This window comes from Molossus molossus, unplaced genomic scaffold, assembly GCF_014108415.1.
Source record: "Molossus molossus isolate mMolMol1 unplaced genomic scaffold, mMolMol1.p scaffold_m16_p_2, whole genome shotgun sequence".
Lineage (NCBI taxonomy): Eukaryota > Metazoa > Chordata > Mammalia > Chiroptera > Molossidae > Molossus > Molossus molossus.
This window is the reverse complement of record NW_023425355.1, coordinates 48,121,084-48,148,825: the sequence shown is the minus strand read 5'-3', so window position 1 is coordinate 48,148,825 and position 27,742 is coordinate 48,121,084. Positions and strand designations below refer to the sequence as shown.

Here is a 27,742-nt window from a genome sequence, read left to right as displayed (position 1 = left end):
CGGGAACCAAACCTGGGTCTGTCTGGATTGCACGCCAACACTCTAACCATTGAGCCAAACCAGCCAGGGCCTGTTCTTGAGTTTTAAAGCAGCAGGTTTTAGGTTTAGTCCAAGGCAGTAGTTTTGAAGCTTTTCTCCTTGTTAGAAATGAAACCCTTTCATTAAACCTAGTTGATGCAAAAGTCTGTATGTCATACAACTAAAAACTTCTCTAGTTGAAGTAGGGATAGTTCAGACCCCTGCCTGTTTGGCCATCTCTAAGCCTCCAGAGACTGCCCCCAAGGCTTCATTAATAAAAAAGAAAGTGAAAACTATTGGTCCAAAGCAGGAGTTGGCAAATTATGGTACACTGGACAAATCTGTCCTGCCTGTTTTTGTAAATAACATTTTATTGGAACACAGCCAGGCCTGTTTGTTTATGTATATCCTACAAAGCCTAAAATAATTACTCTCTATCTCTCTTTTTTTTTATCCTCACCCGAGGACATTTTTCCATTTTTTGTTCAGGTAGAGTGGGAGGGAGAGAGAGGAACAGAGAGAGAGAGAAACATCGATGTGAAAGGAACACATCGAGTGGCTGCCACCCGCACAACCGACCAGGGCCGGGGACAAACTGCAACCGAGGTACATGCCCTTAGTGGGAACCGAACCCGGGTCTCTCAGGACCGCAGGCCGACGCTCTAACCACTGAACCAAACCGGCCAGGGCTACTCTCTATCTCTTTACAGAAAAACATTTACCCCAGAACTGTAAATACTGATTAGTTGAATCAGTTTCAAAACAGAATCATACTTACAGATAAAAATGAGAATAAAGCTTTTCCCATCAGGTTTGTCCACAATGACTTTAAAAATTACAAAGGTCTAAGACTAAGGTGGGTTTAAGGAAAATTTTATGTTTCCTTATCTGCATAGCATAATCTCGAAAAGCTAGAATATGGAACAACTTTGTGGGGCGTTTGCTGTCTCCTGTTGGCAAGAATACAAACTGGCAATATCCTTGGGGCCAAGTTTGCTCCAACCCGTGGGTAATCACTCAGAACATCAGTGACAACACTGTAATGCTTTTTAGTAAAATGTAGGCTTTTTATGTATAGGGTTAGGTGATTTGAGATGCAATATTGACAAAATTTAATATTGAAATCTCAGAGTTTTTCTGGATTTTGATGTATCATAATCCATGAAAGAAAATCATTTTGAAACTGCCCCAAATGTGTCAGGGCCAACATAAATTTCTATAATAATCAACCATCAATTATCTGTTTGAAAAGTCAGTTGTGTGACAGATTATAATAGTAAATCATTTCTGTCTGGCTTTGGAATCTTTATATCTTTTTCAAATCCACCTCACCTTTTCTTTTTTTTAACATTTAAAACTTTTCATTATATTCTAGCTTGAAAGGAAGGGAGGAAGGGAGGAATGGAGGGAGGAAGAAAGGAAGAAAGGAAAGAAGGAAGAAAGGAGGGAAGAAAGAAAGAAAGAAAGAAAGAAAGAAAGAAAGAAAGAAAGAAAGAAAAGAAAGCCTACCTCACCTTCTTGATGGTTTATTTATGTTAATATTAAAATGAAATGTCAATTTCTGAGCACAGAAGAACTCAAAGTTAGAGAAAGGTAATCTACAAATGTGTTAAGAAACACAGAAAGGCCACCCTGGGATTTAAAATGGGTTACTGTTGTGTGATGGAATATTAAGTAGCCATGTATTACTGTTCAGAACTCTTGAAGAAAGGTAACAGGAATTATCTTAAACAATAAAAAGGCAATTTATTCACTTGCATAATCAAGAACATATTGCTATAACATTTGCCTGTTCCATTGTGATTAATATATTAGAGAACAATTTGAGCATGAGGTACATTTTATATTTGCTTATGTGCAATTTTGTTAGCCAGAACTACTAAGTGCAAGCAGAAAACTACACCCAGCTGAATTAAGTCATTTAGGAATACGCAAAACACATATACACAAACCCCCCTCAAACATCTACTAGTTACCTCAGTTCATTGTATTTTGAGTCACACCCAACCACATTTGGTGTTACAACTTTCCCTCTGACAGATAACCTTCCTTCCATCACTTTGCAATAACTCACAAGTAGCACCCCCTCTGATACCCATTTCCATAAGCAAATTTCAGTTTTTTAAAAAAATAAATAGAGCTATATTTATTGTAGTATTTATGTGTTTCTTAACCATTTAACATGTGCAAGGCTCTGCTACCATTATTATTTTATTAGGCTTGTATCTTTTTGTGTATGTGTCACTTACAAAGTTGTGCTCTTAGTCCCATTTCCCCCATAAACCCAGTGGGTTTTATTGAACAATATTGCATAATGCAGTGATTTTTAAGAAAGCATATGTTGCCTTATAGAATCCAGGGTCCAAGATATATCAATAATCTTTCTTTTTTTAAAAATTTATTTTTATTTATTGATTGATTTTAGAGAAAAAGAAAGGAGGAGAGAGAGAGAAACATTGATTTGTTGTCCTGCTTTATGCATTTATTGTTTGATTCTTGTATGTGCCCTGACCTGGGATCATACCCACAACCTTAGTGTATCAGAACAACACTGTAATCAACTGAGCTACCCCGCCAGTGCCAATAGTCTCTCCTCTTGTCCACCTCTCATCTTTGCTTATCTCTGCTTCTTTTTGTATTTTGGCTTCCATTTTCCTATTCCAGACAGCTTCCTTCTTGTAATGAGCAAAGATAGCTGAAAACAACTTCAGTTTATAATATCTTAATAAATCTCAGTCCCAAAGGACATGAGACTTTCAGTGTTCGTATATTAAATCTCAGGGATGATCAATGTTGATTGGTCTTAGGAAATTCCTCTAGATAAAAGCATGGGGAACTCTTATTTGTCAGGTCTGGGTCAGCTGACTTCCCGCCACACATCCTGTGGGGAGAGACTACTGTGATTGTCTTACTCACTAGGACCACATGGAGTATGTAATGGATGTTTTTTCCAAGAAAGGGTTACTAACAGACAGGAATAATGTGCTAACCACAAGTTAAGGGTTCATTCTCTATGTTCATTAACATGACAAAAACTCGTGATATGTTAAATGAAAATAGTTATAAAAACTGCATGTGAAAATACTGCATATGGAATAATCCCACTTATGTAAAATTATTCATATATATATATGTGTGTGTGTATGTGTGTGTAAGCATAGAGAATTTTGGAAGAATGTTCACAAATCATTGATGGTGATTGTCTTTAGTTGCTGATTAAAAGATATTTGTACCTTATTTGTACCTTTATATAATGACTGAATTTTCTGCAGTGAATATGTATTACTTTGTAAAGAAGGGGAAAATAGTAAAAGAAAATATCTGACCAATCATATACAAGGTAGACTCACATACAATTAAGACCTGAGATTGGTTCCCAATATAATGCATGACTATGAATCCTGGGCCTATTGCTTAGCTTCTGGAATTTAGATTAGCTTCTTAGCTTCTGGAACACAGTTTAGCTTCTGGAACAGTTTAATATGTGCCACTAAAAAGCTAAACTTGGAAAAAATACCCACAAAGCAAATCTTGCAATGTAATTAGTCTACTAAGTAAAAAGTCATATTTTCTGCACTGTAGGTCTAACACACAAAGAGAATTTCAATGATAATTTCCAAAGCATCTGTGAAATGAAGAACTGATGTGGAGCTTGTAAAAATAAAGTATAATATTGGAGGTTCACTTCTAGTAATTTGGACTAAGCATAATTTTGTTTTTCAAAACAATAAGCAGTATATATGGCCTGATCTAAAGAGAGAGAAACTAAGACATGAATTTTATACTTCAAAAAATTACTCCAGGTCAAAAACTGGATAAGTGATTGCTGAAATAGTCCAATGGCAAACATTTATATGGAAATATCAATCATTAGACTAATGTGCGCACACACATACCCATTCAACAGCAACAACTAGAATTTCATAGACTTACAATTAGAAGGGACTTTAAAGGTCACTAGTCCCATGCTCACTTCCATAGCACATGTGCTAAAATTGGAACAATACAGAGAAGATTAGCATAGCCCCTGCGCAAGGATGACACACAAATTTTTGAAGCTTTCCATATTTTTAAAGGATTTCACCAGAATCTGCTGCAGGGGGTTTGTTTTATTTGTTTGCTTACTTTTAAATTTAAAACATTTGAAACTTTGAATACATAAGGCATTAGAAGGAGAACCCATTTTTTCAATTATGTTGGCTTATTGTAAAGCCTGAGTTATGTAAGATTTCAATAAAAGTTTGCTACCAAGATGATTGCTTTATTGAATAAGTTATTATTAATTCCTTTAAATATTGTTATCTGCGGTTTGTGGAAAAAAATGTAAATTCTACTTCAGTGTAAAAGAAGGCAAGCCTCAGACCATCAATTGATCAGTTTGGGTGGGTGACAATATTTTGTTCTGTTAATCAAATTTGCCAAAGTTATTGTAACTGCCCATTTAACAAGTTAAATTAGAAAAGATATCTTGTAGTAAAACAAAAACAAAAAACAGCCACTACTCCCAGCCTCATATCTGATACATGAATTTCTTTTACAATCTTCCCTGAGGGGTCACTCAGAGATATGGAGCTTACTATTTACCCAGTCCATTTTTTGATAAATGTTAACAAATTTCTTCATTGTATTTAGCCCAAATCTGCATTTCATGTTTTATTAATTAATTAATATTTGTTACATATGTTTCTCCTTTCCCTCCATTGACACCCTCCTCCCTATCCTGCCCCCAGCACTGTTGTCTATGTAAATGATTATGCATATATGTTTGTAAATTCTGTGGTTAATCTCATCCCTTCCCCCCACTCCCCTCCTGTGAGGTTTATCAGTCTGAACCACATTCCTTTCAATTCTATGGGTATGTTTTGTTCATCAGATATTTTTTCTTCATTATATTCCACAAATAAGTGAGATCATGTGGTGTTTGTCTTTCTCTGATTGGCTTATTTCGCTTAGCATAATACTCTCTAGGTCCTTCCATGTTGTCTCAAGGATAAGAGGTCTTTCTTTCTTACGACTGTATAGTGTTCCATTGTGTATATGTACCGCAGCTATTTTATCCATTCATCTATTGATGGACACTTGGGCTGTTACCAGATCTTAGCTATTGTAAATAGTGCTGCCATGAACATAGGGGTACATATATTCTTTCTGATTGGTGTTTCAGGCTTCTTAGGGTATATTCCTAGAAGTGGGATCACTGGGTCAAATAGCAGTTCACTATTTAATTTTTTGAGGAAACTCATATTGTTTTCCACAGTGGCTGCACCAGTCTGCATTCCCACCAGCAGTGCACTAGAGTCCCCTTTTCTCCACACCCTCGCCATCACTTGTTGTTTGATGATTTGTTGATGGCAGCTATTCTGGCAGGTGTGAGGTGATACCTTCCAGTTGTTTTAATTTGCAACTCTGATAATTAGTGATGGTGAACATTTTTTCATGTGCATCTTGGCCATTTGTATGTCCTCTTTGGAGAGGTGTCTATTTAGGTCCTGTGTCATTTTTAATTGGATTATTTGTCTTCCTTACGTTGAGTTGTAGGAATACGCTATATATTTTGGAAATATATATCCCTTATCTGATGTATCATTAGCAAGTATGCTCTCCCATAGAGTGGGATCCCTTTCCATTTTGATGCTTGTTTATTTGCTGTGCAGAAGATTTTAATTTTAATGTAGTTCGAAGTATTGATTTTTTCCTGTGTTTCTCTTGCCTTAGGTGTGTTGTATCAGTGAAAATTCAGCTGCGTATGATGTCTGAAATTTTGTTTCCTACATTTTCTTCTAGGATTTTTATGCATTCAGGAGTCATATTTAAGGCTTTTATTCATTTTGAGTTTATTCATGTGTATGGTGTAAGCTGGTGGTCTAGTTTCATTTTTTTGCATGTAGCAAACATTGCAATTTACCCCAACATCATTTATTAAAGAGGCTCTCTTTACTCCATGGTATGCTCTTGCCACCTTTGTCAAATGTTAATTGAGCATAATGTCATGGGTCAATTTCTGGGTTCTCTGTTATGTTCCATTGATCTATATGCCTGTACTTATGCCAGTACCAGGCTGGTTTTATTTTTATATACATACTTTTTATTAATTAATTAATTAATTTTTGTTGCAGATGTTTCTCCTTTCGCCCCCACTGATTGCCCTTCCCCCTCCCTCCCCGCCCTGTCCCCAGCTTTGTTGTCCATGTTCATTATTAATACATACATGCATATTAGTTCTGTGGTTTACCTCTCCCCCACCGCCCCCTCTTCTGAGGATTGTCAGCCTGTAACCCACTTCCACATCTCTGGGACTACCCTATTCCTCAGACTGTTATGTTCATTATATTCCACAAATAAGTGAGATCATATGATACTTGTCTTTCTCTGTTTGGATTGCTTTGCTTAGGATGACACTTTCCAGGTCCCACCATGTCGTCTCAAAGGATAAGAGATCTTTCTTTCTAACAGCTGCGTAGTACTCCATTGTGTATATGTACCACAGCTTTGTTATCCATTCGTCTAGTGATGGGCACTAGGGCTGTTTCCAGATCTTAGGCATTGTAAATAGTGCTGCTATGAACATGGGGTACATATATTGTTTTTGACTGGTGTTTCAGGCTTCTTAGGGTATATTCCTAGAAGTGGAAATCACTGGGTCAAATGGAAGTTCCATTTTTAATTTTTTGAGGTAACATCATATTGTTTTCCATAGTGGCTACACCAGTCTGCATTCCCACCAGCAGTGCACTAGAGTCCCCTTTTCTCCACACCCTCGCCAACACTTGTTGTTTGATGATTTTTTTATGGCGGCCATTCTGACAGGTGTGAGGTGATACCTCATTGTTATTTTAATTGCATCTCTCTGATGCTTAGTGATGTTGAGCATTTCTTCATATGTCTCTTAGCCATTTGTATGTCCTGTTTGGACAGTTCTCTATTTAGTTCCTCTGCCCATTTTTTTAATTGGGTTCTTTGTCTTCCTTTGTTGAGTTTTATGAGCACTCTATATATATTGAAAATTAACCCCTTATCAGATGTATCATTGGCAATTATGCTCTTTCATACAGTGGGTTGCCTTTCCATTTTGGTGGTTGTTTCTCTTGCTGTGCAGAAGCTTTTGAGTTTGATGTAGTCCCATGTGTTTATTTTCTCCTTTGTTTCTGTTGCCTTAGGTGATGTATCAGTGAAAATTCTGCTGCGTATGATGTCTGAAATTTTGCTGTCTACAGTTTCTTCTAGGATTTTTATGGATTCATGAGTCACATTTAAGTCTTTTATTCATTTTGAGTTTATTCTTTTGTATTGTGTAAGCTGGTGGTCTAGTTTCATTTTTTTTTCCTTTAGCTGTCCAATTTTTCCAACACCATTTATTAAAGAGGCTGTCTTTACTCCACTGTATGCTCTTGCCACTTTTGTCAAATATCAATTGCCTTGAGTTCACTTCTGGGTTCTCTGTTCTGTTCCATTGGTCTATATGCTGTTCTTGTGCCAGTACCCGTGATTTGATTACAGTGGCTTTGTAGTATAACCTGATATCCGGTATTGTGATTTCTTCAACTTTGTTCTTCTTTTTCAAGATTGCTGTGGCTATATGGGGCCTTTTTGGGTTCCACATTAACTTTTGGAGTATTTGTTCTAGTACTGTGAACTATGTCACTGGTATTTTAATGGGGTTTGCATTGAATCTATAGATTTCTTTGAATAATATGGACATTGTAATGATGTTAATTCTTCCAATCCATGAACAAGGTATATGCTTCCACTTTTTTATATCTTCCTCTATTTCTTTTTTCAATGTCCTGTAGTATTCTGCAAATAACTCCTTTACTTCTTTGGTTAAGTTTATTCCTAGGTATCTTAATTTTTTGCCCCAATGATAAATGGAATTTTTTTTTAAGTTTCTCTTTCTGTGAGTTTATTATTAGTGTATAAGAATACCGTTGATTTCTTGATGTTATTTTTGTATCCTGCTACCTTGCCAAATATGTTTATTAAATCTAGCAGATTTTTTATGGAGTCTTTTAGGGTTTTCTATGTAAAATATTATGTCATCTGCATATAATGACAGCTTCACATCCTCTTTACCAATTTGGATTCCTTTTATGTTTTCTTCATGTCTAATTGCTGTGGCTAAGATTTCCAGTGCTATGTTAAATAAGAGTGGTGAAAATGGGAATCCCTGTCTTGTTCCTGTTCTTAAAAGAAATGCTTTAAATTTTAGCCCATTGAGTATGATGTTGGCTGTTTATTTTTCATATAAGGGTTTTAGTGTGTCGATATATGATCCCTCTATTCCCTCATTGCTGAGCTTTTTTAAATCAGAAATGGGTGCTGGATATTTTTGAATGCTTTTTCGGCATCTATTGATATGATCGTATGCTTTTTATCTTTCATTTTGTTTATGTAGTGTATCACATTTATTGATTTGTGAATACTGTACTGACCTTGCATCCCTGGGATGAATCCCAGTTGGTCATGGTGAATAGTTTTTTTGATGTATTGCTGGATCCGATTTGCTAGTATTTTGTTCAGGATTTTGGCATCTATGTTCATCAGGGATATTGGCCTGTAGTTTTTTTTCTTTGTAGTGTCGTTATCTAGTTTTGGAATTGGAATTATGTTGGCCTCATAAAATTAGTTTGGAAGTCTTCCTTCTTCTTGAATTTTTTGGAATAATTTGAGGAGAATGGTTGTTAGTTCTTTTTTGAATGTTCGGTAAAACTCCCTCGTGAAGGTGTGCTGGGCGAGGCTTTTATTTGCTGGGAGATTCTGGGTTACATCTTCAATTTTCTTAGTTGTCATTGGTCTGTTGAAGTTCTATGTCTTCCTGGTTCAGTTTTGGGAGATAGTATATTTCTAGAAATTTGTTCATTTCGCCTAGATTGTTCAATTTGTTGGTGTATGATTTTTCATTTTACTTGTTAACAATTCTTTGTATTTCTGTCAGTTGTTACTTGTCGTCTTTTATTTCTGATTTTGTTCATTTGGGTCCTCTCTGTTTGTTTCTTGGTGGGTCTCGCTAAAGTCCATCAATCTTGTTCATGTTTTCAAAGAACCAGCTCTTTGTTTCATTGATCTTTGGAGTTGTTTTTTAGACTCTGTCACTTATTTCTGCTGTGGTCTTTACTATTTCTGTCCTGCTATTTGCTCTGTTTGTTTTTATTTGCTTTCTCTTTATTAAGTTGTGAGGTTAGATAGTCCATTATAATTTTTTCTTGTTTCTGGAGGTAGGTTTGTAGTACTATGAAATTCCCTCTCAGGACTGCTTTCGCTGTGTCCCATAGATTTTGTGTTGTTGTGTTCATTTTCTTCGGTTGCCAGGATGTTTTTAATTTCTTCCTTGATCTCCTTGGTAACCCATTCATTGTTTAATAACATGCTATTTTGCTCTAAGTATTTAAATGTTTTTGTTGTAATTGATTTTAGATTCATGCCTTTGTGATCAGAGAAAATGCTTTCAATCATCTTGAACATGTAGAGACTTAGTTTGTATCCTAACATTTTGTTTATCTTTGAGAATATCCCATGTGCACTTGAGAAGAATGTGAATTCTGCAGTTTTTGGGTGTAATTCTGTGTAGATAAGTATTAAATTCATTTGACCTATTGCATCCTTTAGAGCTTCTTTATCTTTGTTAATTTTTTCTAGTGGATCTATCTAGTGATATCAGTGGGTGTTGAAATCCCCTGCTATGATTGTATTGCTGTATATTTCTCCTTTGAAGCCCTCCAGAAGTTTTTAAATATAATTTGGTGCCCCTATGGTAGGTACATATCTGTTTACCAAGGTTATATCTTCCTGTTGAATTGATCCTTTCAATGTTATGTAGTGGCCTTCTTTGTCTCTAGTTATGGCCTTCATTTTGAAATCTATTATATCGGATATGACTTTTGTTACCCCAGATCTTTTTTCCTTTCCATTTGCTTGGAAGATTTGTTTCCATCCCTTCACTTTCAACCTATGTGAGTCTTTTATTGTGAGGTGGGTCTCTTGTAAACAACATAAATATATGAGTCATGCTTTCTTATCCAATTAGCTACTCTGTGTCTTTTAATGGGATCACTCAGTCCATTTACATTTAAGGTTATTATTGATATGTACTTATTTGTGGCCTTTTTTGTTTAGTGTGGGTCTATTTTTCTTCTATTTCTTCTCCTAAATATAGAAGTCCCTTTTACATTTCTTGCAGTCCTGGTTTGGTGCTAATATATTCCCATAGCCTTTTTTGTCTGAGAAGCTCTTTATTTGACCTTCTATTTTGAATGATAGCCTTGCTGGGTAGAGTAGTCTTGGATTAAGATCCTTGTTTTTCATTACCTTGATTACTTCATGCCATTCCCTTCTGGCATGTAGTGTTTCTGTTGAGAAGTCAGCTGAAAGCCTTATGGGGTTTCCTTTGTAGGTAATCTGTTGCTTAACTCTTGCTGCCTTTAGTATTCTCTCTTTGTCTTTAATTTTTGGCATTTTAATTACTATGTGTCTTGGTGTGGGAGTGTTTGGGTTCTCACTTGAGGCTCTCTGTGCTTCTTGAACTTGAATGCCTTCTTTCTCCACCAAGTTAGGGACATTTTCTGTCACTATATTCTCAAAGATATTATCTAACCCTTGCTCATTTTCTTCTTCTTCTGGAACTCCTATGTTGCGGATGTTGTTACGTTTCATATTATCCCACAGTTTTGTTAGGCTATCTTCCTGTTTTTTAATTGTTTTTTGTTTTTGATTCTCTAATTGGGCAATTTTTTCTACCCTGTCTTGTAATTCACTAATCAGATCCTCGGCCTCCTCTACTCTGCTGGTCTTTCCTTTCAATTTGTTCTTCATTTCTGCTATTTCTTTTTTGTTTTTTTATCCTCACCCAAGGACATTTTTGATATTTTGTTCAGATAGAGTGGGAGGGAGAGAGAGAGAGAGAAACATCCATGTGAAGGGGACACATTGAGTGGTCGCTACCCACACAACCCAATTAGGGCCGGGGACAAACTGCAACCTAGGTATGTGCCCTTAGTGGGAACCAAACCCGGGTCTCTCCATACTGCAGGCCAACGCTCTAACCGCTGAGCCAAACCAGTCATGGCTATTTCTGTATTTCAATCTTTATTTCCAATTGGTTGGTTTTCAATGCTTTTATATCATTACTCATGCTGTTGAGCTTCCTCATGGTCATTAATCTGAACTCTCCCTTTGGTATTTTGCTCAATTCCCTTTCATTTATTTCATCTTCTGTAGAATTATCTTGTTCTTTCATTTGGGATTTATTTTTTTTGTTTCACCATTTTGGCTGTCTCGGTGGGTTTTGGAGCCTGCCAAATTTTCCTTGTGGGTGTTTGTGGCTCCCTCTGCTGGGTTTGGGTGAGTGAGGGAGAACCCACGTGAAGCACCACTGTGAAGACTTACTTTCCTGGGTATATTTGAAAGCTCAGGAAACATTCAGTTATCCTGTAGCCTTTTGCCTGGAGGCTAATAGTCTCAGTTACTTGATGAGCCTTGGGTTGTAGCCCTCAATTGAGTGAATAAGTCCCTCAGGTGTTCAGAGTAAGAGGATTTCCAGTGAGTGGGGTAGATGCTTCCTGGCTCTTAATGAGCTTCAGTTTGCATTTCTTTGACCTGACAGGTTGGTGTTAAGTTCCTGAGGGAGGGGCTGTTGCTTATCCTTGGGGCTCTGGGAGGGAGCTCTTTGATTAAGATGTCTACTGTCCTATGAGGGAGTGATTCAGCACAAAACTTCCATTGCCATCTCAGCTCTCCAAGCTGCTGTGTCTCTCCACACCATTCCAGTAGTCAGCCCTCCCTCTGCCAGAGCCCAAGGTGTGTGGCTGTAGCTAATTTAGTGCTCTGTCCTGGCCCTCTGCACTGTGGAGCCCGATGTTTTTTTGTTTTTTGTTTTTTTGTTTGTTTTTTAATTCTAACCTGAGGATATATATATATATTTACATTTATCTTCAGACAGAGTGGGAGGGAGGGAGAGAGAGAGAGAGAGAAACATTGATGTGAGAGAGGCACATTGACTAGTTGCCACCTACATGACCCCAGCTGGAGCTGGGGACTAACCGCAACCGAGATACATGCCCTTATTGGGAACTGAACCCAGGACTCTCTGGTTTGGGGGCCGACACTCTAAGCACCAAGCCAAACTAGCCAGGACCCAGCTTGGGATTTTAACCCCGAGGGAGCTGTTCACAGTTAAAACAGCTGCTGTTCATACGCTCCCAGCCTGCCCACTCGTGCCTATGTAGTTCCTTCCATGCTCATGTTAGCGTCATTTTTCTGTTCCTGGTTATACGGTTCCTCTCCAGCTGCTTTTCAGTTTCTTTATCCTGATGATTTGTTTTTATTTTAGTTGTAATTTCAGTTTGGTCCTGGGAGATGGTCTGTGTAGCTTCCATCCACTCTGCCGCCATTTTGGAATCCCCAAATCTGCATTTCTATAATTTCTATCCACTGTTTTTAATTCTGGCCACTAAGTACATACAAAACCTTTAATCTATTTAAAGATTGTTATCAGTTCTCTTTTATATTTTGGAATATACACTGATGTCTTTATACTGAATATGTTCAGAGATAAAGATAAATGGGAATCTCAAGTGCCACATTTAAGGTGGTACATTAAATATATATGTGATATGCCTGGCTGGTATGGTTCAGTGGTTGAGTGTAAACCCATGCACCAAGAGGTTGCTGATTCCATTCCTAGTCAGGACACATGCCCAGATTGTGGGCCCCATCCACAGTGGGGGGCATACAGGAGGTGGCCAATCAATGTTCTCTCTCATCGATGTTTATATCTCTCTCTACCTCTCCCTTCCTCTCTCTCTAAAAATCAATAAAGAAAAAAATATATATATGATAAACTCATACATACTAAACATGTCCTCCTATGTTCAGGGAACCTGTCTAATGGTATGTTCTCTAAGTGTACCTAGTACATATTATTAGAATAACTCTTTATACCTTCTCAGATAGTTTCACATTTCTTATGTCATTTGATGATAATAAAATACTTGCTATTATTAAATTACTGCTAGGCACTGTATTTACTACTTTGCATATATTATCTTATTTACTCCATACACTATGTGAGGCTAATAATACTATTATCCCCATTTTATAGGTAAGGAAACTGAGGTTTAGAAAAGTTAGGTTACTTGCCCAAAGTTTCACGGGTAGCATTCAGTAGTCAGTATTTGGGCTTGTTGGAGCTAAAAAAGAGGAATACTTTTCCTCCCATTTTCTAAGTTCTTCTAGCTGGGCTAATAATGACATTAACAAAGACAGATTAACAGAAGAAAATAAAAGTTTATACATGCCTATGGGAATTCACATATGCATGAAAATTCCAAAGGCAGTGAGGCAACATTGGGTATATATGACATTTGGGACAAAGAAGAAAATGGGGGAGCATGGGGTCTGAGATTTCAAACGTGAGAATGGGTGATTTACAGGTAGTTGAGGAAGAACTAAAACATGGCAGACAAATTCTTGTTCGGCAACTCAGAAACAATGGGACATGGCAGGGGTGTATCTAGCTAACAGGCCCCTGCTTGAGGCCTTCCTATACACCATAATTAATTAAAATCAGGCTAAAGCAGCATCCTAAGATTCCCTTCCTGAAGCAGATTTTGCTATCTGAACCTCTGGGGCAGGAAATGGGGGGAGGGCCAAAGTTTCTTTCTGAGCCTTTTGTTTCCCAATAACAGGCTTAAAATTAGTATCCTAAAAGGCAGCTTCTGGGTGGCAAAACTTTGGTTCCCTTCAAGCCCAAGGTCACACTTTTATTTTATTTTATTTTATTTTATTTTATTTTATTTTATTTTATTATTTTTCTGTTATCTCCCTAGAGTTTGCTCTAGTTTTACTAGCTTGTAGCAAATGACCCATGTTAATGAGTGAAGTGTCTGAATATTACAACCAAAAAACTAAAGCAGTTAGTTACTTCTTTTTTTTTTTCTTCTATTATTTATGGTTTTCTTTAAATAGGCACATCTCAACATTAGGGGTTGTTGGAGGAGAACTTTCAGATAGGGCCTCAAGATTTCCAAGCTCCTAGTTTACTCACTTTCTTAGTTATTCAATTCAAAGGCTAATCTAGGTGCTGCTGTGAAGGGATTTTGCAGTTGTAATTAAAGTCCCAACTCAGTTGACTTTATGATAGGGAGATTATCTGGTGGATCTGGCCTAATCACACAAGCCCTTCAAAAGCAGTTTCTCTGGCTGGTGGGGAAGAGGAAGTCAGAGAAATGGACTCTGGCTTGCCTGAAAGAAAGCTAACTATGAGGTGTGGAATATAGCCTCTAGAAACTGAGAGTAGTCCCCTGCTGATAGTAAGGAGATAGACACCCCAGTCTTATGGCTGCAGGGAACTGAATTCAGCCAACAACCTGACTGAAACTGGAAAAAGGACACTTAGCTCCATATGAGAATGCAGCCTGGCCATCACCTTTATTTTAGCCTTGTGAGACCCTGAGCAGAACCTAGCTCTGTATTCAGATTTCTGATTAATAGAACTGTGAGCTAAGAAATCCATATTGTTTAAAGCCACTAACTTTGTGGTAATTCATTATAAGGCAATAAAACTACTACAGGGGTAAATATCCCTATCCTCCTTCTGCCAGTTAAGAACTAGGGATCTAGGTAGGTCATGGTCAAACAAGTGTACATATATCAACAAGTACTGTTTGCTTTCTGAAGTCCTTGAATACACTTGGAAATAAATGTAACACTAGAGTGAACATTAAGGTATAATGTAACAGAAGAAAAAAACGGTGAAAACAGAAAAAAAATAACCTACTGCATTTAAAATATGAAAGAAGTATCTCGCTTCACATACACGCATATATACACTACACTTAAAGTGCAACTCCATTTGCAAAATAATCCTCCAGAGCCTCAGCAATCCTGCTACTACCCATGTGATGTTAGGGACTGTCTGCTCTCTGCTTCTGTGGTCTTTTACCACTGAGTGAACCTGCTTGTCTTTGGAATTAGGGCTTAGTTTCTATGTTAATCTTACTACTGATCTTCCAGTAATTTTATTTGGCTTCATGTGATTGCTTTATCATTCATTCATTCATTCATCCATTCAACAGATGTTTATCAAGGGATTACTACATTCCAGGCATTGTGCTATACAATGGATTAACAGTGATATGGCCTAGTCCTTCTGTGTTGGGCTTTTCATCCCTCTCATCTAAACTCTGAATTGAGCTCTGAATTGGAGCTCTAGTATTCTATGCCTAACACATGTGACCAGATCAGTTGGGGATGGGCTTCTAACAGTCATTGCCTAGCCTCTGCATAAGTAAATCCTTAGCTTTTCATTTGTGACTTTTGCCTATGTTTCTCATTTTTAGGAGCCTAAACTCCTGAAAACAAGCTTTCTCCAGGCTGCCTTGACCACAGTCTTTCTATATTCCCTGCCTAGTGCTAAGTTATGAATTTGAAATCTACTTTGCCATGCCAGATCTTTTACCTACTTCAGTCACTCTGTCAACCTGAGTCACATTGGCTGGCAGTTCTGGTTGGTCAATATCCAACTCTTAAATCTGGTTTGCCCATATAGATCTTGAAGTTGAGAAATAGTAGACATAATTTTAGTTTTTCAAAATTTTTAATAAAGTTTTACAACCAATATGACCATTTTGTCAAGAGTAGACAACTTGTTTAAAAACAAGTTGGATCTGGCCTCAGTCTTGGGCAAAAGTCTGAAAGTCATGCCCTGAAGAGGCATGGGGCCCTGGCCACTTTGGCTCAGTAGTTAGAGCATGGCTGGCAGACCAAAGGGTCATGGGTTTGATTCTGGTCAAGGGCACATACCTGGGTTGCAGGTTCGATCCCCTGCCCTGATCAGGGTCATGTGGGAGGCAACCAATCAATGTATCTCTCTCTCTTTCCCTCCCTCCCTCACACTCCCTCTAAAAAAAAAATCAATGGAAAAATATCTTCAGGTGAGGATTAACAAAATAAATAAATAAATAAATTAGAAAGAAGAAGGATGGGGGATGAAAAGGGAATACTTACTCTATATGATCATCTGGCTGGCATTTTATATGTTATCTCAATCATTCAATTCTTTTTTAATGTCTTTATTGATTTTTTTAGAGATAGAAGATGGGAAAGAGAGATAGAAACATCAATGTGAGAGAGAAACATCGATTGGCTGCCTCCTGCATGCCCCCTACTGGGGAATAAACCCACAACCTGGGTATGTGCCCTGACTGGGAATTAAACCAGGACCTCTCAGTCCATGGGAGGACACTCAGTCCACTGAGCCACATTGGCTGGGCTCAATCATTCAATTCTCAAACCTTCCCCCACTCTTTTATATGTAGGAGCTGAAGCACAGTAGCAGGGTCAGAATTTGAACTTAGGTAAACCTGGACCTTAAAAGCATGATTTTACCTGTATACTGCACCAAAATGCATATTTTTACCTCTGTTTTTGCTGTTAAAGGTTGCAGAATGCCTAGTTTGGGCATTCTAGGAGTCAGAATTAACAGAGCTCACCTACCAGATACAACTTCAGACTAAAGGAATGATCTAAGTTGGCTATACATAATTTAAGTCCCGGTATTCTGAAAACAAACCCAGATGCATATTCAAGCAATTACACTCCTTGTTGTTTGCTCCTCTTGAGTATAACATGACTGAGTACCCTGACTGTAGTCAACCCAGGATTCTGATGTGGGGAAATGAAGGGTTGGCATTAGCCCACTATGTTTAGTAGACAGGCCCTGGCCGGTTTGGCTCAGCGGTTAGAGCGTCGGCCTGTGGTCCTGAGAGACCCGGGTTCGGTTCCCGCTAAGGGCGCATACCTTGGTTGCAGTTTGTCCCCAGCCCTGGTCGGTTGTGCGGGTGGCAGCCACTCGATGTGTTCCTTTCACGTCGATGTTTCTCTCTCTCTCTCTGTTCCTCTCTCACCCTCCCACTCTACCTTAACAAAAAAAATGGAAAAATGTCCTCGGGGGAGGATTAAAAAAAAAAAAATTTAAAAGCCCTGGCCGGTTTGGCTCAGCAGTTAGAGCGTCGGCCTGTGGTCCTGAGAGACCCGGGTTCGGTTCCGCTAAGGGCGCGTACCTCGGTTGCAGTTTGTCCCCGGCCCTGGTTGGTTGTGCGGGTGGCAGCCACTCGATGTGTTCCTTTCACATCGATGTTTCCCTCTCTCTCTCTGTTCCTCTCTCTCCCTCCCACTCTACCTGAACAAAAAATGGAAAAATGTCCTCGGGTGAGGATAAAAAAAAAAAAAAAAATGTTTAGTAGACAGAGTGAGGATGCGAACTAATGTGGCCTGAATCTGAGGATTTGTGTATTTCATTAATTTTGAAAATTCACCATGATCTATTAGATACTGTCTCTCTCTTATTCTCTTTCATAGTTCCTTCTATTACTCCCATTAGATGCATGTTGGTCCTTCTCATTACATCCTCCATATGTCTTAGCCTGTCTTTCATATTTTCTTTTGTGTGTCTTATGAGAGTTGTTTGTAGGCACACATTCATAGGAACTATCTCTTTGGAGATTCTGGGTGGTGGTCCCTCCCTCGTTTATCCATTAAGAACTTCACCCTTTGGGGGGTCTGACTTTCAGCAGATAAGGAAGGGGATGGTGTGCACCTGATCCAACTTCTAATCTTGCCTGGGCCTCAGGAATTGTCTCTTTTGTCCCTTGCTTTTGATTGGTTCATTAAAACAACTTTCTAGGGTTACTATAAACCAGCAGCTAATCCCAAGGTAAATGCCAGTTTCATAGCTTCCTTTTTCTCTGGATTAGTGCTGACATTTTGCCATTATCTCAAGCATCAGCCTTGCATTTAAAATGATATATTCTATCATATCTATTTGACTATCATTTTAAGAAATTACTGAGGTTATTTCATCAGCCATCTCTTCTGCCATATTACCTCAATTCAGTTCTATTCTACAGAAAGATAGGAATTTGGATAGGTGGATTAAGTTATGGTGGAATTGTCATGGAAGCAGTCTTTCAGGCAATAAATAAAATGGACTGTACAGAAGCTCTGCTTTGGGTTTATATAGATAAAGCCATTACACAGTTGCAGCAGTGGATATGTTGTTACCAGATTTATAGTGTATTTGAAAAATAAGGATGTTTGAGGTCCTGGATTATGTCTACTAGCAACAGGTCCTGAAGAGGATATTTTCTGGACTAGAGATTTATAGAAAGTGGATAAAGCACTGTTTGGGTAGAAGGTGAGAATCTATTCTTTTCACAAGTGTATAAGGGTATCTAGGCTACCTAGGATGTATGGAGAGTCAATCTATTTAAAACTGAACTACTTTGTTAATGAGGAGTCATAACCCTTTTCTAAGAAGGAGTCATTGATTTCTTTGAGTGGAACCTGAGTCTTCCTCCTTTGGGTATATATTGGTTAGTGGACAGCTGTTCAAAGTCCATTATTTTGGTTGAGGAATGAAAATCAATGAGGCTAGAGACAGAAACCCATTTCCCCTGGTCATATACCATATGTGGGAAACTTGAAATTTAAGCTATATTTCATACCAGCCCTGGGAAAGACTCTGGACACTATCAATCTCTGAGGGTACCCACTGTAAATCCAAAAGTCATTCTGTAGATCAAAGGTTAGAAGGAAAGAAGTGATTAACTAGTAATACTCTGAGTTGATGCTTCCCCAGTAGTAAGGATTGGGATAGTAGTAGAGAATGTTTATGACACTAGAGAGGAAGAGTTGTATTATGGACCTGTGTAGTGAGAGAAATAGAATTTGTTTTCAGCTTAGACTCAAAACCTCAAAACCACAAGAGTCTTTTCCCAGCAAAATGTATTTAAAATGCACCTCCCATCGTCTCACCTAAAAGAATGCTGATTAAAAAAAAAAAAAAAAAAAAGATAATCCAACTGAACTAGAGAACACAAATCTGGAATGCTGGTTAGACCAATAATTCTCATCCTGAATTCTCCATCACATTTACAAACTTGAGTCTTGCCAAAATCTCAGGTATCCTGGGCACATATAATTTGAAAAAGCTCCCCAGTTAATCTCCATATATCTACTTCCCTCCCCACCAACCTCCCTTTTGGAACCATTAGATTAGACATTTACTGACAGTATTGCCAATTTCAATTAACCAGTACAGTAGATAGTCAGCTGTTTGCAGAACATATTGGAAGGAAATACAGCTTAACATAGAAATCAATTAATTCTTGACACTTAGAACAAGTGAATCGGTTTCCTAATAAGCACTCTGGAACAAGAATTGGATCTCCCAGGTCAGTTAGCATGGGATAACAATTTGGGAGACAGACAAGAACCTGGAAGAAAAACATACACAGGGCTAGTTCCTTAGAAAGAAAGGTATGAATATTGATATTAAAATTCACTGTAGATGCTTATAGTTTGTTTTATCTAAATATATGCAGTAAGTAAATAAGCGGTGTGTGTGTGTGTGTGTGTGTGTGTGTGTGTGTGTGTGTATGAGTAGGTATATAATTCTTATTATTAGAGTTCAGGTCCAGTTATTCAACAGATATTTTTGCTGTCTTCATAAACTCCCAAGTTAAAGAACTCCACATACTGTTATGGGTGCATTCCCTGTTTACCATAGTCAAGATTCTGACACCGACACCTAAAGTGAACAAAGCTATGTAAGCAGCATGTCTTACTGCAATGGTTTTTCAAACTATACACTCATGTAGGGAGCCTGCTAACATATAGATTCTGGGACTTCATCCTAGACTGACTGAATTCTGATCTCTGGAGAGGCCCTGAAATCAGCACTTTAAGAAGCTTCTCCCAAGTACGTGATGCAAGTGATCCTTAGATAACACTTCAAATAAGGTTTATTTAAGAGAGCTTTACATTATAATTTCATACTGTAAGGGTTGCCATTTGGCCATCAGACTGGGGATTCTAGCCATACATACTCAGAGATCTATAGAAAAAAATGCCTTTCTGCCTTAAAGTGACTGTGAAATTAGGGAGGGGAGGGCTAAAGATGGGAGTATTAAAACATAAATATAAGGATCTTAAGTATTTGTAAATGCTTGATGTAAATTAGTGTGTGTGGGGTGCTTTTGAAGATGTGTATTAAACTAGAGGGAGGTAAGGAAATGCAGCCCTACATTAAAGAGAGAGAGAGAGAGAGAGAGAGAGAGAGAGAGAGCGCGAGCGCCCTGGCCAGTGTGGCTTAGTTGGTTGAGCATCGTCCTGTGTACAGAAAGGTTACCAGTTAAGGGCACATGCCCAGGTTGTGGGTTTGGTCCCATGTTGGGTGCATACAGGAGGCAAGTGATCAATGTTTCTCTCTCTCTCTCTCTCTCTCTCTCTCTCTCTCTCTCTCTCCCTCTTCCTCAAATCAATACAAAAATATATTTTATTATTTATTTATTTTAAAAATTAAATCTTTATTTTTGAGAGTATTACATATGTCCCACCGTACCCCCATTACCCCTCTCCTCCCAGTTTCCATCTTGTCCCAGGTCTTCACCACCCTGTTGTCTGTGTCCATGGGTAATGCATATATGCACATAAATTCCTTGGTTAATCTCTTCCCGCCCTCCTCCCCTTCCCTCTGAGGTTCATCAGTCTGTTCCATATTTCCATGCCTCTATTTCTATTTTGTTAATCGGTTTATTTTGTTCATTGGATTCCACATATAAGTGATATCGTGTGATACATGTCTTTCTCTGACTGGCTTATTTCACTTAGCATAATATTCTCCAGGCCCCTTCCTGCTGTCTCAAAGGGTAATAGATACTTCATTTTTATAGTATTCCATTGTGTATATGTACAGCAGCATTTTTATCCACCCATGTACTAATAGGCACTTGTGCTGTTTCCAGATCTTAGCTATTGGGAATAGCACTGCTACATAGGGGTGCATATATTCTTTCTGATTGGTGTTTCAGGATTCTTAGGATATATTTCTAGGAGTGAAATCACTGGGTCAAAATGACAGTTCCATTCTTAATTACTCCATACTGTTTTCTCTAGTGGCTGCACCAGTCTGCATTCCCACCAGCAGTGCAATTAGGGTTCCCTTTTCTCCACACCCTCGCCAGCACTTGTTTGATGATTTGTTGATGGCAGCCATTCTGGCAGGTGGGAGGTGATAGCTCATAGTAGTTTTAATTTGCATCTTTCTGGTGATTAGTGACATTGAACATTTTGTTGTATGTCTCTTGGCCATTTGTATGGAGAGAGAGAAGGTGGGGGAGGAAGGGAGGGGAGACAAAAAACATATGGGATGACCAGAATTAGGGATAGAAAGAAGCTTAACAGAGCTGGGTATAGGAAAGCCTCACTTAAGGTCATTGATAACTTCTGTGACTTTAAATGAAACAACTTTTAATGAAACCAGTTTTACCACTGGCTAATTGATATAAACAAGAGTTAAATTATTAAGGCATCTCATCAGCTTTATAATGAAATGACGTTAAACTAAATGATGTTATTCAAAGACCTCCTGCATATGATAAAAACTGGAAAATACAGCAGCCAGGGAGAGTCTGGAAGAGGCAATAGAGAGAAACTGCAGACCATTCAGGATACTATAATCCTGGGGGCAGGGGCCAGAACAATGTGGAGCAGGGCCTCTGTCACAAGCAGGCAGGAGGAGATAGAAACAGGACATCCTGGGAGCAGCCAGAGGGAATGTAGCCAAATGGGTGATGAGAGGTGGTCAGGAAGTTAGTGCTGTTTCATTCTGCAGCCAAAAACCATGTTTGTTTAGGGCCAGATAACAAAGGACTTTGCCTCTTGAAAGACCAAAAAGGAAGTTAAAGCTTATATTGTAATCTAGGGCTTGAAGGTGGAAGTAGGGAAAATTAATTAAGAAAAACTAGACTTCAAGGTCAGGGTCTAGTGACTTTGTCATTCCTCTGTATTATAGGGAGTGTTAGCAGTGAGAACTGGAAGGACTTAGTTGGTAGTTTAATCTGTACAAAATTGAACAATACTTTGCTGTCACTGCAAATGTATATAGTTGTTTACCAAAGATTCCTCTGTGTTTTAAGTTTACTTGTATCTGGAATAGCCAGGGTAGCTGGTCAGTAGAGAAAAAATGAGAAGCTCAGCTATGGGTTATCCATGTCCTTTTCATCCTATCTGCAGTCCCAATAGAGCTTTAAGTTAAAGAATAAGATGCTCATCCTTTAAATTCTGAAAATAGAAAGAATGTTAGGAAGAACTTCCTCCTTCCAGTTCTAGTTGCCAGTGAGGACTCTTTTATTTCCCACAGCCCTCCTTAGAGTAGGGCTAAGGCAACAACTGGTTTCCTGGCTGTCATAGCATCAGAGTATGCTCCTACATAATAGTTTGTTGATATATATTCCAACTACTTTTGAACCCTGGCCTTCTTGATCTGATTACACTTGCACCAAGGCGCATTCTTTCTCTCTTTCTTTCTTTCTTTCTTTCTTTCTTTCTTTCTTTCTTTCTTTCTTTCTTTCTTTCTTTCTTTCTCTCTTTCTTTCTCTCTTTCTTTCTCTCTCTCTCTCTCTCTCTCTCTCTCTCTCTCTCTCTCTCTCTCCTTCTTCTTTCTTTTGTTAATCTTCACCCAAGGATACTTTTCCACTGATTTTTAGAGTGGAAGGGAGGGATAAGGGGGGAGAGGGAGAGGGGGAGAAAGAGAGACAGACAGACAGGCAGACAGACAGACAGACATATGAGAGAGACACATTGACTGGTTGCTTCTCGCATGATCCCTACCAGGGCCGGCCGGGGATTGAACCTGCAACCCAGGTATGTGCCCTTGATCGGGAATCAAACCCACCACCATCAGTTCGAGGGCTGATGCTCTAACCACTGAACCAAACTGGCCAGGGCAAGGCATTTTCTTACTGCTGGTTCATAGTGTATCAAATATTCAGATACCTGTTCTTTTAGAAGGGAGTAATGGTACTGGCCCATAAATACACTATGTGCATCTCAGTAAATGAGCCAAAAGGAATTGAGAGGGCCCTTTAAAAGGACACCCTTGAGAAAACAGGGTGCAGGTTAGGAGAATGCATGTCCCAGATTCCACCCAGGTTAGGCTTTCATATTTCTCTATGGCCAGAGACCTCCAAACTGTGGTTAGGCATTCCTATATAGGATAAAGGCCCAAGTTGTCAGGCCAAGTGTATTCTTTGTTGTGGAATGACAGCAACATATGTCCTCTATTTTCGGTGTCTCTCTATTATCTCTCTTCTAATCCTAGAAATATCTTCAAGTTTTTTTGGTTTGGGTTGGCTGAGCCATTCTCAGGACTTTTTAGCTAAACAGCTGTTGATAAGAATGTGATGGTATAATGAAGGCATCTAGGGAAGCTGTTCTGGGGATAAAAATTGTCCTTAGTCCCAGGATCAAGTTCTATCTAAAAAAAAAAAAAAATTAGATGGCTCATTAAACATTGTGTCTACCACCAGGCTCTGAAATATTGCTGCATGCCAGTAGTAAATTTATCCCCACAAAGTAGGACTAAAATTATAAATAGCTTCTGAGAGATTTATTAATTTACCTATAATGGTTTTATAAAAATTACTACAGGAAGTATATCTTTGAGCAGATTGAAGTAATTGTCAGTGAGGATAAACATTTTTTTGTACTATTGGTGACAATATTTAGTCTAAATCAGCAAGAAAAGTCTTATGTTCTTACAAGGTAATGCTAAATCATAGTTTTATAAAAGAGAACTATATATAATTATGCTATGACCAAAATGTGAATGGAAATTTGTATTTTTATATTACTGGTAGGGTTATTGACTCATACATTCATTTTTTTTTTCCTCCACAGATACTAGGATTGCAAAATTGAATGAAACGTGGTTTATTCCCTCAATGATCTTACTTTTTAGAAAGGAAGACAGATATACTTCAAACTGATTGAAATAGAGTATAGTGTTAGAGATATATGGTAGCAGTGGTTCTCAACCTTGGATACACATCAGAATTACCTGGAGAGCTCTGAAAAAATCCTGATGCCCAGGTAGCACCTGAGTGACTAATTTGGACTGGAAAGAGAAGGAAATCCAATAGCTGAATTTTGAAGAATGAATAGCTTACCAGGATAAAAAGAGGAAGAAGAGCATTGTGCACATGGGAAATAGCGGTTACAAAGGCACATATGGGGGAACTGAAAGTTTGGAGACATTAGATCTTAGTATGCAAGAGAAGGGGACTGTGAAAGATGTATTTGGGGAAGTAGGCAAGGGCCAGAACTGAAAGGCCCTAAAGAGATATTTGTACTTTATTGTGCATGGAGCCACAGAATGGTTTTAAACAGGGGACTGCCATGATCATGATCAGCTTTTTGGTTTTAAAAGCTCATTCTGGTGGCAGTGTTAAGGAAAAAGTAGAGGACTCCAAACTGAGTCAGAGAGATCTCTTAGGAGGTCATTACAGAAATCCAGGTGAGTAGCCCTTTGTCTGAAGCAAGGCCATGGCAATGGGAATAAAGGGGAAGAAATGTATGTGAGAAATGTTTAGGAGGTGAAATAAGCTTGGAGCATGGTGGGAGGAGACACATGGGAAAAGGACTGTGGAGTTTCTTGCTTGAGTAGCTAGGAAAATAAAACCATTGACAGAAACAGAAGTCAGAAAGGGAAGTCAGTTTTGGGAGGCAGGTGTTTGATTTTAGTGTGTGGTTAAATGTGAGGTAATGGATAATCAGGAAGAAATCACTAGGATGCACTTGAATATAAAGAACTGGACATTTAAAAAGTAATTAGGGTAAGTTATAGAAAGTTTATATTTGTACTTAACAAAATGATAGAACTATTGGAGTAAATGGAATCTCTGAAGTTTGATATTTTCTTTCTTCTTCTTTTACTTACCTTATCTGACAGCCCTCTAATGACAACAAGCACATACTACATTTCTTAAAAGTGCCTCAACTCAGTTCATGCAGTCGTGAAATGGATCTTCAGAATCCTGGTTTGGTCAAAACATTATTGCATTAATATTTTGGTATTACTATGTGGCAGCACATCTATGCAACAAGTGTCCCAGCTGGAGCCTAAATTTATTATTTATTGTATTCATGGAAAGTCAAGAGGACTTGAAATTGACCTATTTTATTCTAAAATAATGGTTGTCAACCTTGGCTACAGATCAGAATCACCTAGAGAGTTTTTTAAAAATCTTACATCCACAATGCACTCCTAACTAGTTAATCAGAACCTCTGAGGGTGGGACCTGGCCAGACATTAGTATTTATTACATTTCTTCAGGTAATTCTTTGTGCAATTGAATTCTAGAACTGCTGTTATAGAGGATGAGAGCCTAGAGATACACAGGGTTGAGTCAAGGCCCATGTGGTAGCAAACTCATGATTTTGGGTGCAGCATGTTTCTATCTGTTGAGGCTATACCTGAATTGCTATACCGGAGACCTAGGCTTAAGGAGTTACAAGAGAGTAAAAACTAAAATAATGATTTCTTCTAAAACTCAGTAAGATAGCTACTGAGTTTAGTAAGAAATTTTAAAATATATGTATAATTGAAAAGGCTGAGTTGAGCACAAAGAGTCAACAGCTTTGACATTGTCAACAACATTGGTCGCACTGGTGATGGTGATTTCTTCATTCCGCAAAATTTTATTGAGGGCCTATACTATGTGCCAGGCACTAGTCTTGGTACTAAGCATACAGTGGCAAACAGGATTGACAAGGTTCTTTATCTTTTGGATCTAGATTCTAGTAGTTTTGTTGGTGATGGGCAAATTAAACAATGTCAGGTAGTGAGAAGTGCTGTGCAGAGTATTTTTTTCTCAGTGACTTAAAACAACAATGATTTATTTATTGCTCATGTTACATGTTTCATTACATATCAGTCAGCTGGAGGAATCTGTTCATATTACCACTCAGAAACTCAAGTTAATAGAGCAGCTACTGTAAAAAATTAGAATACATCAAAGCGTCTGTGCAGAGTATTAAATACAGTGATGTGATAGAAAATGAGTGCGTGTCTATTTGGATGGGTAGGTCAGTGAAGGTTGCTCTCTGCAGAGGGGACATTTAAGGTAAGGTATGAATGACAAGAAGGGGGCACCATATGAAATGCAGAAAGAAAATCATTCTAGGCAAGGGGAACAGGAAAGATAATGACCCAAAGGCAAGCTTGGCATATTTGAGGAGAAGAAAAGAGTCCAGTATGGCTGGATCAGATTCTTTTACCTGATTGATTGAGAAGAGAGTAACAGTAGATGAGTTTCTAGAGGTAGTCAGAGGCTAGATCATGTACAATCTAGTAAGTCATTGTAAAGAGTCTGACTTCTAATATAAGTATAATATAAGTAACTAATTGGTTTTAAGCAGGGAAATTATACAACTTAATTTATATTTTAAAGGAGGATTTTCACTACTATTGTGGAAAATAAATTGAATTGGTGTAAGAATGGAAATAGAGAAACCAATCTGTAGGGTATATTAGGTAGTCCAAGTAAGATAGGGTATTAGTTTGGGCCAGGGTGATAATAATGGACTTAGAAAGAACTTGGCATATTTGAGATATGTGTTGGAGGTTTAGCTAATAGATTTATAGATAAATTGGACAGATGGTGAGGGACAGAGTAGTACCAAGATGACAGTGATAGTGGCAGAAACATTGTCAGTGGCATTGTTGAAGGCCGTAGCTCTGTTGGCAGTGGTGCCTTCAGTGTCTTTGACAATCAGCATTGGTACCTTTAGATCAGACATCATCAGCTCATGTGGTCTTCATGGGCATTGTTGGCATGCTGGCCACTCTTGGTGGTAACAGAAAGGGGAGACATCATTACTGGAGGAAAATGACAAGCACCACATGGCAGTAGAGCAGACTCATTTACAGAGCATATGTGAGAAAGCTCTGGGGATTTATTGCCAGAAATATTTGGGAAAAACTTAAGAAGGATTATTTATAACTTCTGCAGAGCAGATGGAAGCGGAGTCAGAGCTATACCATTTTGTGATTGTGCTTGTGATTCCATATTATCCATAAACTGCTTTGACAAAAGTAATCTGGATTACTTTTAAAAGAGGTCCCAATCAAAGCTATATTAAGTTAAATGTTATCAAATATATATTTAAAAATATTTCCTTACTCACTAAGCAAACATTAACATTTTTTATGTTAGAAGTATATAATAAATCTTCAGATACATGCTTACAAGCATTCAAACAATACAGAAGTTAATTTTTTTAATTGTTAGTCTTCCTCCAGCTGCTCCCCAGTCATGTTCCCCCAGAAGAGGTAACCATCATGAACAGTGCAGTGAGTTTTCTTCAAAATACATTTTAATTTTAATGCAATTTTAATGCATATATTATATATATATATATATATATTTACAAGTTTTCCCTGCTATCTGAAAGTAGAGTGTTCCTATTGAGTCTTTCCTAAGCCAAAATGGCATAAAGTGAAGACCTACAGTAATAGTAATAGCTTTTATTTAAAATTAAAAAAAATTGATTTGAGAGAGAGAGAGAGAGAGACATCAATTGGTTGCCTCCCACATACACCCTAACCAGGTTCAAACCCACAACTTGGGTATACACCCTGACCAGGAATCAAACCTGTGACCTTTTGGTGTATGGGATGATGCTCCAAACAACTCAGCCACACTGTCTAGGGCTGGTAATAGTTTTTTTGTAAAAGTGAAAGTCCTCTTTGAATTTCTTTTGGCTAGTGAAAACAGGTAGTAATGTAGGTCTTTTGTGGAAAGTGGAGGATATCTGTATATATATATGCTTTCCCCCTATAGACATACACATGTGTATATATACATACATATATAGTTTTTAAACAAAT

At 38.1% G+C, this 27,742-nt stretch overlaps 1 non-coding gene across 1 annotated transcript; it reads left to right on the top strand.

Moving 5' to 3' along the window:
- The first annotated feature begins 3,983 nt into the window (after positions 1-3,983).
- Positions 3,984-4,090, top strand: LOC118636720. The gene has a single exon (XR_004960707.1). It is a non-coding gene; the product is annotated as a U6 spliceosomal RNA (small nuclear RNA).
- The last annotated feature ends 23,652 nt before the right edge of the window (positions 4,091-27,742 follow it).